A 13,248-nucleotide genomic window follows, 5' to 3' on the forward strand; every position below is an offset into this window, starting at 1 on the left:
GAGGTTCCCTGTAGAGGAGCCTTTACCCTTAAGTTCATCCCAGTGCCCTTGAGTAGGCTTCAAGGAGAGTGATGGACTCAGAGCCATTTGTCCCCTTAACAACTGTGAGCTAGGCAAAGACGTAGGGACAGTTACTGGATGAAGATGAATGAAAGGGTAGATGAATGAATGAATGAATGAATGAATGAATGAAAACAAAATACTGGCACTTTGTCAGCAGTGAGAGGGAGCACGGCACTGCTCCTCACAGCCTGAGGAATCCCCTTGTCTCTTTTGGGGACCTCCACTCTGGTACAATCTGATTCTTTGACACAGAAAAGAACTCCAAGAGGAGACAGTGAATCAGTTGTTATGGTGTATTGCTCCTCTAACAGGTCTCCGCACAAAGGGAAGGTTGTATGTCAGCAACCTTCATGGCAATTTTATTTTTCAAGACAGGGTTTCTCTGTGTAGCCCCTGGCTATTTGTTCTGTAGACCAGGCTGGCCTCGAACTCAGAGATCAGCCTGTCTCTGCTGGGATTAAAGACATGTGCCACCACTGCCTGGCTATAGCAAATGTTAATTGTGCTAGAATTCTTGCTTAGCAAAAAGCTTCAAGAAGATTGTAAGGTGGGAGCCTCCCTAATCTTCCCATGCCCACATTCCTTCTCCTTCATTTCAGGTCCCTGGAGAAGATCGGAGCATTGTATTTCCCCCTTCACTTGCCTGGCAAGTGGCGACCTTTAATTGAGCATCGACCGTACCCCTGGCACAGTACCAGGCTTTAAACCTTTCAGAGGCAGCCAGTGAAATCTGCTCCAGGGCTCGCCTCAAAGCCATCTTGAAGCCTGCCTTTGCCCCCTACCGGCTGGGCAGCCTTGGGAAAGTTACTTAACGTCTCTGAGTGTAGCTTTTCTCAACTGCTGAGCGAGAGCAATCCTGGCACCTGGCTCTGTAAGTCCTAGTGAGTGAATGCAGTTAAAATCCTTAAAATAACATCTTGACTGTATTAAACTCTCATGGATATTAGATATAACCTTCCACGGACTCTGAGAAAGGTAAAGATTGTTATTGTCCCCATTTTAGAGACGCTGAAGCTTAATTAAAGAGGTTAAAAGTCCTCTACCGAGCTAGCAGGTAGTGGGACTGAAGATTCCAAAACCTATTTGCAGAGTTGCTGTACTAATAGCTTACTTGGTCGATTTGTAGCTTCTGGGCACACTATCAGCTCTCTGCTGGGGAAGCTGTCACTGACACATCCTGTCCTGGACCTCATGGAAATGCCACCCTAGCACCCCACCTTTGCAGAAAGGAGACCCAAAAGCAGCGGCTCCTCAGAGCTGCCTCTCCAGCTGCATAGTGATTGAGCTGAGCTACCAGCTCCCTGGAAGGGCCATGGCGGCAGGCGGCTGAATGCTGAACCTTCAGGCAAGACCTGGCCACAGGGACGCTCTCTCAGGGTGTGCCTAATCGGTTGGCGATGCAGCTGGATGTTTAAATCCGCCTGGCCATAGAACACCCGGAATTGGGCTGGTGAGTTGGAGCTGGAAAAAAGCCCGAGGGAGGCCCGCTGGCCAGCTGTTAGCAGCAGGCTCAGGATGCCACCTCGCAGAGGCAGCCTTCTGCTACTCAGCCCGACTGCTCCTATTGTGAAAGCAAGGGCTATCTCTGTGCCTGGGTGGGACGGAGGGCAATGAGGAGTGGCCTCCTTTTCCTGACCTCTGCCAATGTCAATGCCCCTGCTCCTTCTCGGGCTCCCGTTCCCACCAGCTTCACATCCTGTTCCTGTTTCCCTCCTTACTTACTTCTTCCCTGCAGGTCTGCTTAAGCACGCACTGTCACAACTGTGCCCTGCACATTGACACATTTGCCCGCACGCTCGACCACAGCTCCCTGTAAGGACATAGAGCAGGTAAACCCCTGGGGTAGTAGAGCCCAGTGGGCTTGAAGCCCTCCTACACTGGCTGCCAACAGTTATTTCCCACAAGTAACATCACTGGTCCTCATCCTCATCTGTGAAAAATGTTATTCAGACTATCCACCTTGTAGGGTTATTGTCAGGATGAAGCAAAATGGCCAAGTCAAAGGATCTAGGATTAAATCAGGACTGCTCAGTTAAGTTAGTACAAAACATAAGTCTAGATTTGAAGCCTTATTTTCCCCAGGGACTAAGTAGTGGCCAAAGATATCTATGGCTGAGAGGGGTTTAATGAACCCCAGGAAGAATGCAGCATCTGACCAGAGATTGAGATGTGGGGCCTCCGGACCTGGCTGTGGCTTCTGATACTGAGATTCCCTCCTGTGTGCTGTACCCTAGGATACAACCTAAGGGTATCTTATGTGTGCCGGAACTTCCAGGGCCTGAGTAGACTGGGGAGCCCGTGATACAGTCTAACCTGGGCTGGGGGTGGTGGTGGTATGGACACGCACAGCCCAGATAACTGCTGTACTGCAGGAGCATGCATTGCTGGAGCCTGATGTTAGTATCTTAAGACCAGCACTTGGCACTCCATGCTGAACCTTGCATTCAGGACCACAGGGCTTTGCAGTCATGGTACCCATCTCTCTGGCTCTGCAACGCTCATTCTTGTGTAGCATGGGAACCCAGGGAGTCACATCTAAGGCTTTGGTTTATGATAGAGTAAGGACTGGTGAACTGGAGGAGCTGCTCTGTCTTCCTGCAGGCAGTAGATTTTCACTAGACATGCATTGAGGCACTATTTGTGTGTAAAGACTGTAGCGGGACGTAGCTCTCACCCCAGCCTCAGCCCCATGGTGACAGTGGAGCTCAGATTCTAGTAATAGGGAGAAGCAGAAATGGAAATGGACACCACACAGCATGCTGCAAACACCAAAGGAGCAAACTAAAAAATGTCACATTGTCAGAAAGGACACAGCTCTGGATGGATGGGACAGTTAGGAAGGCTTGTGGTCACAAAGACACTCCCATTGCTGACTCGGTGGGAGCAATTTGCTCTACAATTGGAGTAGACAGAATCCCCTCTTCATCTCATCAAACAGAGAAAGAAGTTAAGGCACGGAGCGGTGGAGGTCATGCAGCAGTTAAGAAGACAGGCTGGGGGCTGGGGATTTAGCTCAGTGGTAGAGCGCTTACCTAGGAAGCACAAGGCCCTGGGTTCGGTCCCCAGCTCCAAAAAAAAGAACCCCCCCCAAAAAAAAGAAGACAGGCTGCCTTTGCAGAGAGCCAGGGTCTGGTCCCTGGTGCCCACGTTGGGCAGCACAGAAGTCTAGCCTATAACTCTAGCCCTAGCAGATGCAAAGCCCTCTTCTGTCCTCTGCAAGCAGTTGCCATGGCATAGGCACACACTCACACTCACACACACACACACTTATACACACATACTCACACACTCACACACACTTAAACACACACATACACACTCACACACATACACAAACACACACACTCACACACACTTATACACACTCACACACATTCACACATACACACATAATTAAAAATGAGATATATACTTTTTATATTAAAGGCAGATTTATTAGAAAGCTGCTCTCTGGAGAGTTCACTGGCCCCAGGGACCAAGGCCAGGGAAGTCGCCATGGAAATGGGGGAGGAGGAGGAGGAGAGAAAGAGCTAATGAAAATAAATATTTTAAAACAAATAACAACAAAAAAGAAGTTGAGACACTGAAAGTGAGAGGCATGTCGGTGAACGGACTTCCTGTAAACTGGCCACAACACCCCTCCTCCCATCCCATTTTCCAAACTCCACTGGAGATTGCTAGAAGACAAGGAAGGGGAGGAGCAGGAGCGGGCAGATAAGCAAGGTCCGAGCAGGCTGCAGCGGCTGAACTTTGTACACGTGGGCGAGGAGCGCTGACATAAGCACCCTGCCCCCCACGTGGCCCCACCAGCTTCAAGGCCAGATTTTGTCCCTGATATTCCCAGAACTGCCCCCAAATGGAGCTCTTAACTACCAGGTGTAGTTTAGCACACTCTGATTTTAAAGCAGGACTGTTCAGAGGTAGAAGGGATGGCGATTCCATCCGGCAGGCGCCTCTGCTTCTCCATGCCCTCATGTGTCAGTGGAGGACCAGAGGGATGCGAGGGTTTTAAGGGCATTGAGTGAGCCAGATCTTTACCAGGACTCACAAGTACCAGCCCATCTGACAAACAATCCAAACAGAAATGCAGGGCCCAGGGCAGGACTTCCCGGTGGAGGAGGCTCCAGGAGGATTTGGTTTCAATGCCACAGGGAAGCAGACACTGAAGGCGTGAGCTCTCTGACTCAGCCTTCATGTACCGCACTTCCTGAACGGGCACAAGGCAGATACAGGACAGGGATCAGACTTACAAAAGGAAATGCAGGGCACAGTTACATTTAAATTATAGGGAAACGGGGTTGGGGATTTAGCTCAGTGGTAGAGCGCTTGCCTAGGAAGCGCAAGGCCCTGGGTTCGGTCCCCAGCTCCGAAAAAAAGAACCAAAAAAAAAAAAAAAATTATAGGGAAACAAGATTTTTTCTTTTTGGTGGTAAGCTTGTCTTGTCCATAGCTTTGATTTCCATGGTTCTGTTACTCTGTATCACTGCTGGTCCCAAAGTATTATATGGAAAAATCGAGACGTAAACAATAATGCATACATTCTAGGTTGATCTGAGTATCATAATGATCTCTCAAACTGTTCTCTCTCTCTCTCCCACGTCATGAATTAACCTTTGCCCAGCATGTCTACTCTGTATCTATGCCAACCAGTAGCCACCTGTTAGCCATCTTGGTTATCAGCTCATCTGGTAAGGTACTGCAGCGGCATTCTATTTGCGTTCAAGGAACGCTTAAATAGAGACCCAGTGTTAGCTCTGTGAGAGATCATGATGCCTGCACTACGTGCCTCAGCTGAGCGTCACGTGAAGACACTATGCTCACAGGACAAAGGGGCAGCCATGCTGCACAATAAGCTATTCTAAGACGAGGGTTGGAGAGATGGATCCTTGGGCAAAATGGTTGCTTCATCAGTGGGAGGAGCAGAGTTCTAGTCCCACAGACTGACAAACCCAGACTAGCGAGGCAGAGTATGCCAATCATACCTCAGTGAGGTGTTGCTTTGTGTTGTCTTTTAAGATTGGTTCACCAGGTGTGATGGCACACACTTGAAATGCTAGCACTTGAGAAGCTGAGTCATGAGGATTTTGAACTCAAAAGTAGTCAAGGGCCAGAGAGTAGAAATAAATAAAGTGAAATGCCACACTGCTATCAACAATTTGGGATGTGTCTTATACGTCCTGGGTTTTTGAGTTGCCTAAAACTAAATAGCAAAATAAATATGCACACACACACACACACACACACACATACACACACACACACACACAGAGAGAGAGAGAGAGAGAGGCATGCATGCACGCAGACACATTATGAATATAGCTGTACTATATAATAATATATGGTTCCATTGACATAAAAACATACAAGAAATATGGAATTATGTGAGTATAGATGTAAATACACACATAAATAAACACACAGAAGCACTATAAAAGTGTTCATTAGGGCTGGAGAGTTAGGTCTGGGGTTAAAAGCACTGACTGTTCTTCCAGAGGACCCAGATTAGATCCACACCATCCTCACACATATGACAGCTCATAACTATCTGTAATTCCATGACATCCACCACCCTCTTCTGGCCTCTACAGGGACTGCATGTACATGGTATACAGACACACCAGCAGGTAAAAAAAATACATATAAAATAATAAAATAAAATTTTTCATAAAAGTGTTCCCTCCAAGCTGGAAAGAACCTGAAAGCCTCCTCCCTGAGGACTGCCTTCCATGGGACTAGAAAGCATCATGAAAGCTTCCAAGGGAGGAAAGCAAGTCCTATCAGCTGTGACCCTTATGAATGACAACCACCAGCACAGATCACAGCATAATAATCTTAAGGGTCTGTAGTGGCATACATAACTTGGTGGTGACCAGTAGCTCTCTCATTGGATGTAAGATACATTCAATACGAGGGATCGTACCTGGTACTGGAAACCTAGCCAACGACCCATGGATCTTGGAGGAAAACCTATAACTGTCACTTTAACAAACCAGCACAATCCCTAACTAACCACACTTTAAACATTTGTTTTTCTGCCCAGAGATAAAGTCTTCGTCCCTCATCAAGGGAACTTCTCTTTGCCACAGAGACCATTAAAGAAAAATACAGCCAATCAAAATGCAGAGTTGCAGAGCCCATTTCCAATAGATAGATCTATACTATGACTCCTACACCAAGGCTCAGGGAACACTGCAGAAGAGGGGGAAGAAAAACTGTAAGAACCAGAGGAACAGGGGGTTCACTGTGAGATTGTATGCCCGAGGAATGTCAGAGCTACACCCATAAAGCTTTACCAACATGACCGCCTAAACATGAGCTGAACAAGATGACAGCAGAAATCCCAGGAAACCTCAGCTCTACACAAAGAACTATTACCAACTTAAGAGTGCTAAGGTCAGGAGAAATAGTCTCCTGTATTTAGAAATATATACATATATATACATATATATCATATACGTGTGATTAGGAATCATGCTTATATACGTGCTCCACTATGTTCATAGCAGCCTTATTTATAATAGCCAGAAGCTGGAAAGAACCCAGATGCCCTTCAACAGAGGAATGGATACAGAAAATGTGGTACATCTACACAATGGACTATTACTCAGCTATCAAAAACAATGACTTTATGAAATTCATAGGCAAATGGATGGAACTGGAAAATATCATCCCGAGTGAGGCAACCCAATCACGGAAAAACACACATGGTATGCAATCGTTGATAAGTGGCTATTAGCCCAAATGCTTGAATTACCCTAGATGTATAGAACACATGAAACTCAAGAAGGATGACCAAAATGCGAATGCTTCACTCCTTCTTTAAAGGGGGAACAAGAATACCCTTGGCAGGGAATAGGGAGGCAAAGTTTAGAACAGAGGCAGAAGGAACACCCATTCAGAGCCTGCCCCACATGTGGCCCATACATATACAGCCACCAAACTAGATAAGATGGATGAAGCAAAGAAGTGCAGGCCGACAGGAACCAGATGTAGATCTCTCCTGAGAGACACACCCAGAATACATCAAATACATAGGTGAATGCCAGCAGCAAACCACTGAACTGAGAACGGGACTCCCGTTGAAGGAATCAGAGAAAGGACTGAAAGAGCTTGAAGGGGCTCGAGACCCCATATGAACAACAATGCCAAGCAACCAGAGCTTCCAGGGACTAAGCCACTACCTAAAGACTATACATGGACTGACCCTGGACTCTGACCCCATAGGTAGCAATGAATATCCTAGTAAGAGCACCAGTGGAAGGGGAAGCACTTGGTCCTGCCAAGACTGAACTCCCAGTGAACGTGATTGTTGTGGGGAGGGCAGTAATGGGGGGAGAATGGGGAGGGGAACAGCCATATAGAAGGGGAGGGGGAGGGGTTAGGGGGATGTTGGCCCGGAAATGGGGAAAGGGAATAACACTCGAAATGTAAATAAGAAATACTCAAGTTAATAAAGATTTTTAAAAAAAGGAATCATGCTTATAATATGTGTGATATTTAGAAAATATAGTGTACATCCCAAATATTAGTGATATATTATATATAATGTATATAATACATATATGTTATATATATATATATATATATAATTTTTTTAAAAAGGCCATGAGTTTGAAAGAGACTGGGAGCCATGATAGGAAGAGTTTGGAGGGAAGAAAGGAAACGTAGAAACTTTGTGTTTACATTCTTATCTCAAAATTTTTTTAATTTTCTTTAAGTGTTCACTGGGCTGGAAAGATGCTCCACGGTTAAGAGCACTGGATGCTCTCACAAAGAGCTTGGGTTCAGTCCATTCCCGGTGCCCACATGGTGGTTCCCAACCGTCCCTCACTCCAACTCCAGAGGATCCCTCACCTTCTCACCTCCATGGGCACCAGGCATGAACGCAATGCACACACGGATGTGTAGGCGGGCAAAGCACTTGTCCAGTCACCTTTTTCCATAATACTAAGACTGAATTATTTATGAGTCATTGCCCAGTTCCTACACTTTGGCTGGTTCCCGGATAGCCCTTGGCTTATTTAACCTGTTTACTCTAGTATATGCCTGCTGCATGGCTCCTTACCTCGCCTCGGTTTCATGCGTCTGACTTCCTCGGAGTGTGGGCGAACCTCCTGCCTCTGTCTAACTCCCAGAGTTCCAATCTCTCTCTGTGGGAACTCCCACCTTCCATTCCCTGCCTCGGCTGAGAAGCCATCAGCTTTTATTGACAGGTGATGCTTCTGCACACACACATACAAATAAAAAATAAAACAAACAATCGTATTGCCAAAAGCTAAGAATGCTGATAGCGTCGTGGCAGATTTATTTTTTTAACCTTCCTCTTTGTATTTTTCTGTATTATTTTAAAAATCCACAATAAACATGCATAAGTATAACAAAGCAATTGTTTTATTGCATTTGTTTATTTTGTGTACGTGCACATACATGAATATGTGCCACCGTGTGTGTGCAGAGGTCAGAGGACGACTCGTGGGAATTGATTTTTTTCCATCACGTGGGTCCTGGAATTGAACCGAAGCCATCAGCTCTGGCAGCAGGCGCCTTTGCCCACGGAGGTATCTGGCTGGCACATGAAACAATTATCTGAAGAATAATTTTTTGCTGGGTGGTAGTGGAGTCTGCCTTTAATCCCAGCACTTGGGAGGCAGAGACGGGCAGATCTCTGTGAGTTTGAGGCCAGCCTGGTCTACAGAGCTAGTTCTAGGACAGTCGGAGCTAAACAGAAAAACCTTGTCTCAAAAAAATACAACCAAAAAAACCTAAAAAAAAAATAACCAAAAACAAAAACAAAAGTAACTTGTTGTATGTGGAGAAATACCTCAGTCAATGCTGTGTCTGCTATGCATGAGCTCCTGAATTCAGATCCCAGGAACAGAGAGGTGACTAAGGCTCTGATGGGTTATGTCCCGGGGCTCTCCTCCCCCATCGTCATCCCTGAAGCATGATTAGTTACATTTTTTTTTATGGAGTCCAGTGCAAACCAAAGACAGAACATTATCAGAATTTCAAGTTGGGAGTAGTTACTCAGGAAGTTAAAGGAAAAGGAAGGATGCCACTTTCAAAGTGAACCAGGGCGGTTTACTAAGACTCTGTCTCAGAACAAAGTTTTGAAAAGGGCCTAGAAAAGGCTCGCTGGTAGAACACGCGCCTGGCACACTTGAAACCTGAAGTTCAACCCCCAGCTCTTCAAAAGAAAAAAATTCAAAATGACAACATGGAGCCTGCAACCAAGTGTGGGGCACTTGTGAGTGTGGCACCCTGTGTGACAGGGGCTGGCAGCCTGTCCCTAACTATCACAAACAGAAAACAGGGATTTCCACCAGAAAAATAGCTAGGAATGGAGCCAGGAAAATCAGTCGAGGAGGAGGGAATCCAGGCTTTGGGAGGCAAGGCCTGAGAGCAGTACAGTCCACTTCAGCCGCCAGGAATCCCACCACAGACGAGCCAGTAAATATTTGTGGTTCTGCACTGGAAACCTTGGCTCCAGAGACACTTGAAGCCCAGAAGAAGACTCTGAGGGTCATAGGTGATGGATGGCTTTAGTTAGCAGAGGTACAAATCAGAAGGCCTTTGCTCAGGCCAGGTCCGGGGGTCTGGAGCTGGTGTCTGTCTGGAATCTTCAGGCTAGGTCAAAGGAAACTTCTCCGAAGAAAAAACACACATGCATGCATGTACACACACACACACACGCACACGCACGCACGTCTGTGCCTTGCCCCCAAATCTCTTGAGAGGCCATCATTTTACCTCCAACATGCCACCTACAAGCTATCCCCCAGGAACCTGCCCCTGGGCCTCCCACCCCCCTGCCCCCTGGATCCTGGGCACCACAAAGAGTGCCTGTGTTGCAGGCCAGCAGACACTGAGCCTGGAAACAGCCTACACCTCCCGGAGGCCACAGGGCATAAAGGCTGGTCTGTGTGGCCTGCCTGGTGGGCCCACAGCCTCCCTTCCTCCACCAGGCACAGAGATCAAGTCATCGAAGTTTCCCAGGAGGCTGCAAGGGAAAGTGAGGAGACAAGGAGATGCCTAACTTAAAGGTCCACGATGACCCTGAAGGACTCCAGTGTGCTAGCAAGCTGTGGCCACCTCTCTAGACGAGAAGCTATCACTCCCTCTCCCTCTCCCTTTTTCTCCTCTTCCTCTCTCTCTCTCTCCCTCTCCCTTTTTCTCCTCTTCCTCTCTCTCTCTCTCCCTCTCCCTTTTTCTCCTCTTCTCTCTCTCTCTCTCTCTCTCTCTCTCTCTCTCTCTCTCTCTCTCTCTCTCTCTCTCTCTCTCGGTCCACTTGGGTAGTTGAAGGCCTCTATGTCACTCTTCCCTAATCAGAGTCTTCCCATACTCAATATGGGGAATCACAGTGCCTCCCACTATCTGGGAGAAAAGCCAAAGTTGTCCATTAAGACCATTTCCCCTCCTCTCCTGGATACTTGCTGCTCAGCAGGATTGGTCTTTCTTCCCCCAGTACTAGGATTGAACCCAGAGTCTTACAAACGCTGAGCAGACACCCTGTCAATGAGCTATACCCCCAACCCTGCTTTTTTTTTTTTTTTTTCATTTTTGATTTAAAGTCTCTCTGGAAGTTTCAAAGACAGACCTTTATCTTTCTATTCTCCTGTGTCAACCTCCTTAGGAGCTGGGATGATTAGGCTCGAACCATGAGGCCCAGCTCTATCAGCCTTTGAATGCTCTGGAAAAATTGGGCTCCACCAGAGTCACAGCTACCCGGACTCTCAAGTCATTCAACCACACAAACCTCCATGTCCCTCCATTTCCTTAACCCCTTACACTGCCAGAAATGTTCTTTCAACACACTTTAACACACTTCAACATACTTTATTGGGTACCTTCCGTGTGCCAGGCACGGTTTTGTCTATGCAGTTTTACAGGGTTTGGCATCTATGTTAAACAGGACCCCAGGGACATCTGTCTCCACAGCAATGGCTCCAGTGCTGGGCCATGGGTTGATGTAAGTCGTGTGCCCTCATGAGCACAGCCGGTGCCCAATGTGTGGTTCTCAGTTGGGAAGACCGTTTCTCCATTAGGTACCTGGGTACAGCTTTTGATAGCCCTGCCCAGCCCAGGATTCGCCTCTGAGCTCACCTGTGCTTTGGTGGACAGTCAAAAGGAGCTTCGCTTCCACACCCACAATGCAGGTTTTACTCCACAAAACCCCTCAGCCTGTACGAAGACCAGCCCACAAGTGACCAGAATTCAAGGAAGACTGAGGCAAACCTCACTGATGAGGGTCTGGATCCAATGGGGACATACTGCAGCCTCCCCTCCTCTCCTTCCTCAGCAGGACTGTTCTGATGGATCTGCCTGGCTCCTTCAATGACTCCAACGGTGTGGAAGAGCCCGCAGTGTCCACACTGGCATCCAATATGGAAGTGCTCACCGTTGGCTTCTCCTCTCCTCCTTCCATTTCATTCCTTGACGGTGGGAGTCAAGAAAGGGCCGATATTGGGATCTGCTTTGGGGCAACACATCATTTCATATCTTATGCCTGGCTGAGGTCCCAACCTTGACTTCCTTCAACAAATGCATGTCAAGTGCCTATTAAGTGCGGAGTGGCAGTGATTCAGACACCGTAAACCATTATGGGGGAGGGGGCTGTCACTATTCTCTAGTCAGTCTCTCCTTGTGTGGACAGAGAGGGGGAAAGACCCTGTGTAAGGGAAAGGGTGTGAAGGAAGGGTCAGAGAAGGAGAGAGTTGATACATACTGTCGTTAAGTCCAGAGGACAGAGCCAAAGGACTCCCCCACCTCCACCCCTCCCCTGTCAGCTCTAACTCCTGGCTCTAGATACTTGCTAGCCTTTCCAGAAAGTTCCTATTCACCTGCCCCTTTTCCACCATCCTGCACACATAGGCAGTTCAGGACCTGTTGTTGTAAAAATATAAAAATAAAAAAGTAAAGTTGTCTTTTACCCCACTGGGTCTACACCTCGGTGTCCCATGATATCTGCTAGATATCTTTTTCTTTTTTCTTTTTTTTTGGGGGGGGGGGGAGCTCGGGACCGAATCCAGGGCCTTGCGCTTGCTAGGCAAGCGCTCTACCACTGAGCTAAATCCCCAACCCCTGATATCTGCTAGATATCTTGGCGGAAACACATCCCAGCCGCACACTTTCCTATACTCAAACCCTCACATAAAAGAACACACTACACAATAATCTTTGACCCAATTGGTAAGATATAATTGCCCACTTAAACATACAAAGGCCAGTACCATCCATCCCTTAGGAACATTAATAACAACAGATACACAGAGCAGAATCTTTTTTTTTTCCGGAGCTGGGGATCGAACCCAGAGCTAAATCCCCAACCCACAGAGCAGAATCTTAACATCACCTGCCATGGCTTCTCCCCTCTCTCTCTCCTCTGTCCTGTCTCTTCCTCTCTCTCCTAGTCTCCTCCTCCTCCTTCAAACTTCTCTTCCGCCCATCCTTCCTTCCCCTCCAATGACAGTCTTCCTTCTATCCCGTACCCCTCACCTGTACTTTACAATTTCAATGGCAAGGTTCTGGTGAAGTCACCTAATTCCTGAGTATGTGACTAGGCAGCTGTCCTTGGGGCAGTGGAATTAGCATCCAAATACAGATAACTTCAGGACAAACCACAACAAGGACCCAAGTAGAGATGCAATGGACTAGCTTCTCAGTTCTCCTCTCTCACTGGATCTAACCAACAGGAGACAATGATAGAAGATGGAGTGGAGAAGGAGAGTGCTATCCACCACATACACCCTGTTTCTTCCTCCCTCATCACAGGTCTGGTGGAGGCTCCATGCAGTGACCTCTGCAGATTGCCCCTCTGACCAGTTGCCGGAAACTCATGTGTGAGCCCTTCAGGAAGAGGGCCTCAAGACCCTTGGGTCCCACTCAGCTGGAGCAGTCCCTCCATATAGATTGCCTGTGTAGTTGAGTTGTTCTGATCTCCTCACATGGCCCGCACTGTTGGCAGCCTGGTGGATCTAAGCAAATACTCCTGGCTCTTACCTCATGCCAGCCAAGGGCGACTGTTCAGTTGTGGACCTAGACAACCATGTCATCCCAGCTGTTTTTGTATGTGGAAAATGAGGGTGATGACAGTGAACCAAGCATTCTGGGACAGTCACATAACTAATCCCCTCTTCTTACCAGCCCAGAGATAGGGGCAGGGTTCAAGAGGCTCTGGGCTCCTGA

Source organism: Rattus norvegicus, chromosome 3, assembly GCF_036323735.1.
Source record: "Rattus norvegicus strain BN/NHsdMcwi chromosome 3, GRCr8, whole genome shotgun sequence".
Taxonomy (NCBI): domain Eukaryota; kingdom Metazoa; phylum Chordata; class Mammalia; order Rodentia; family Muridae; genus Rattus; species Rattus norvegicus.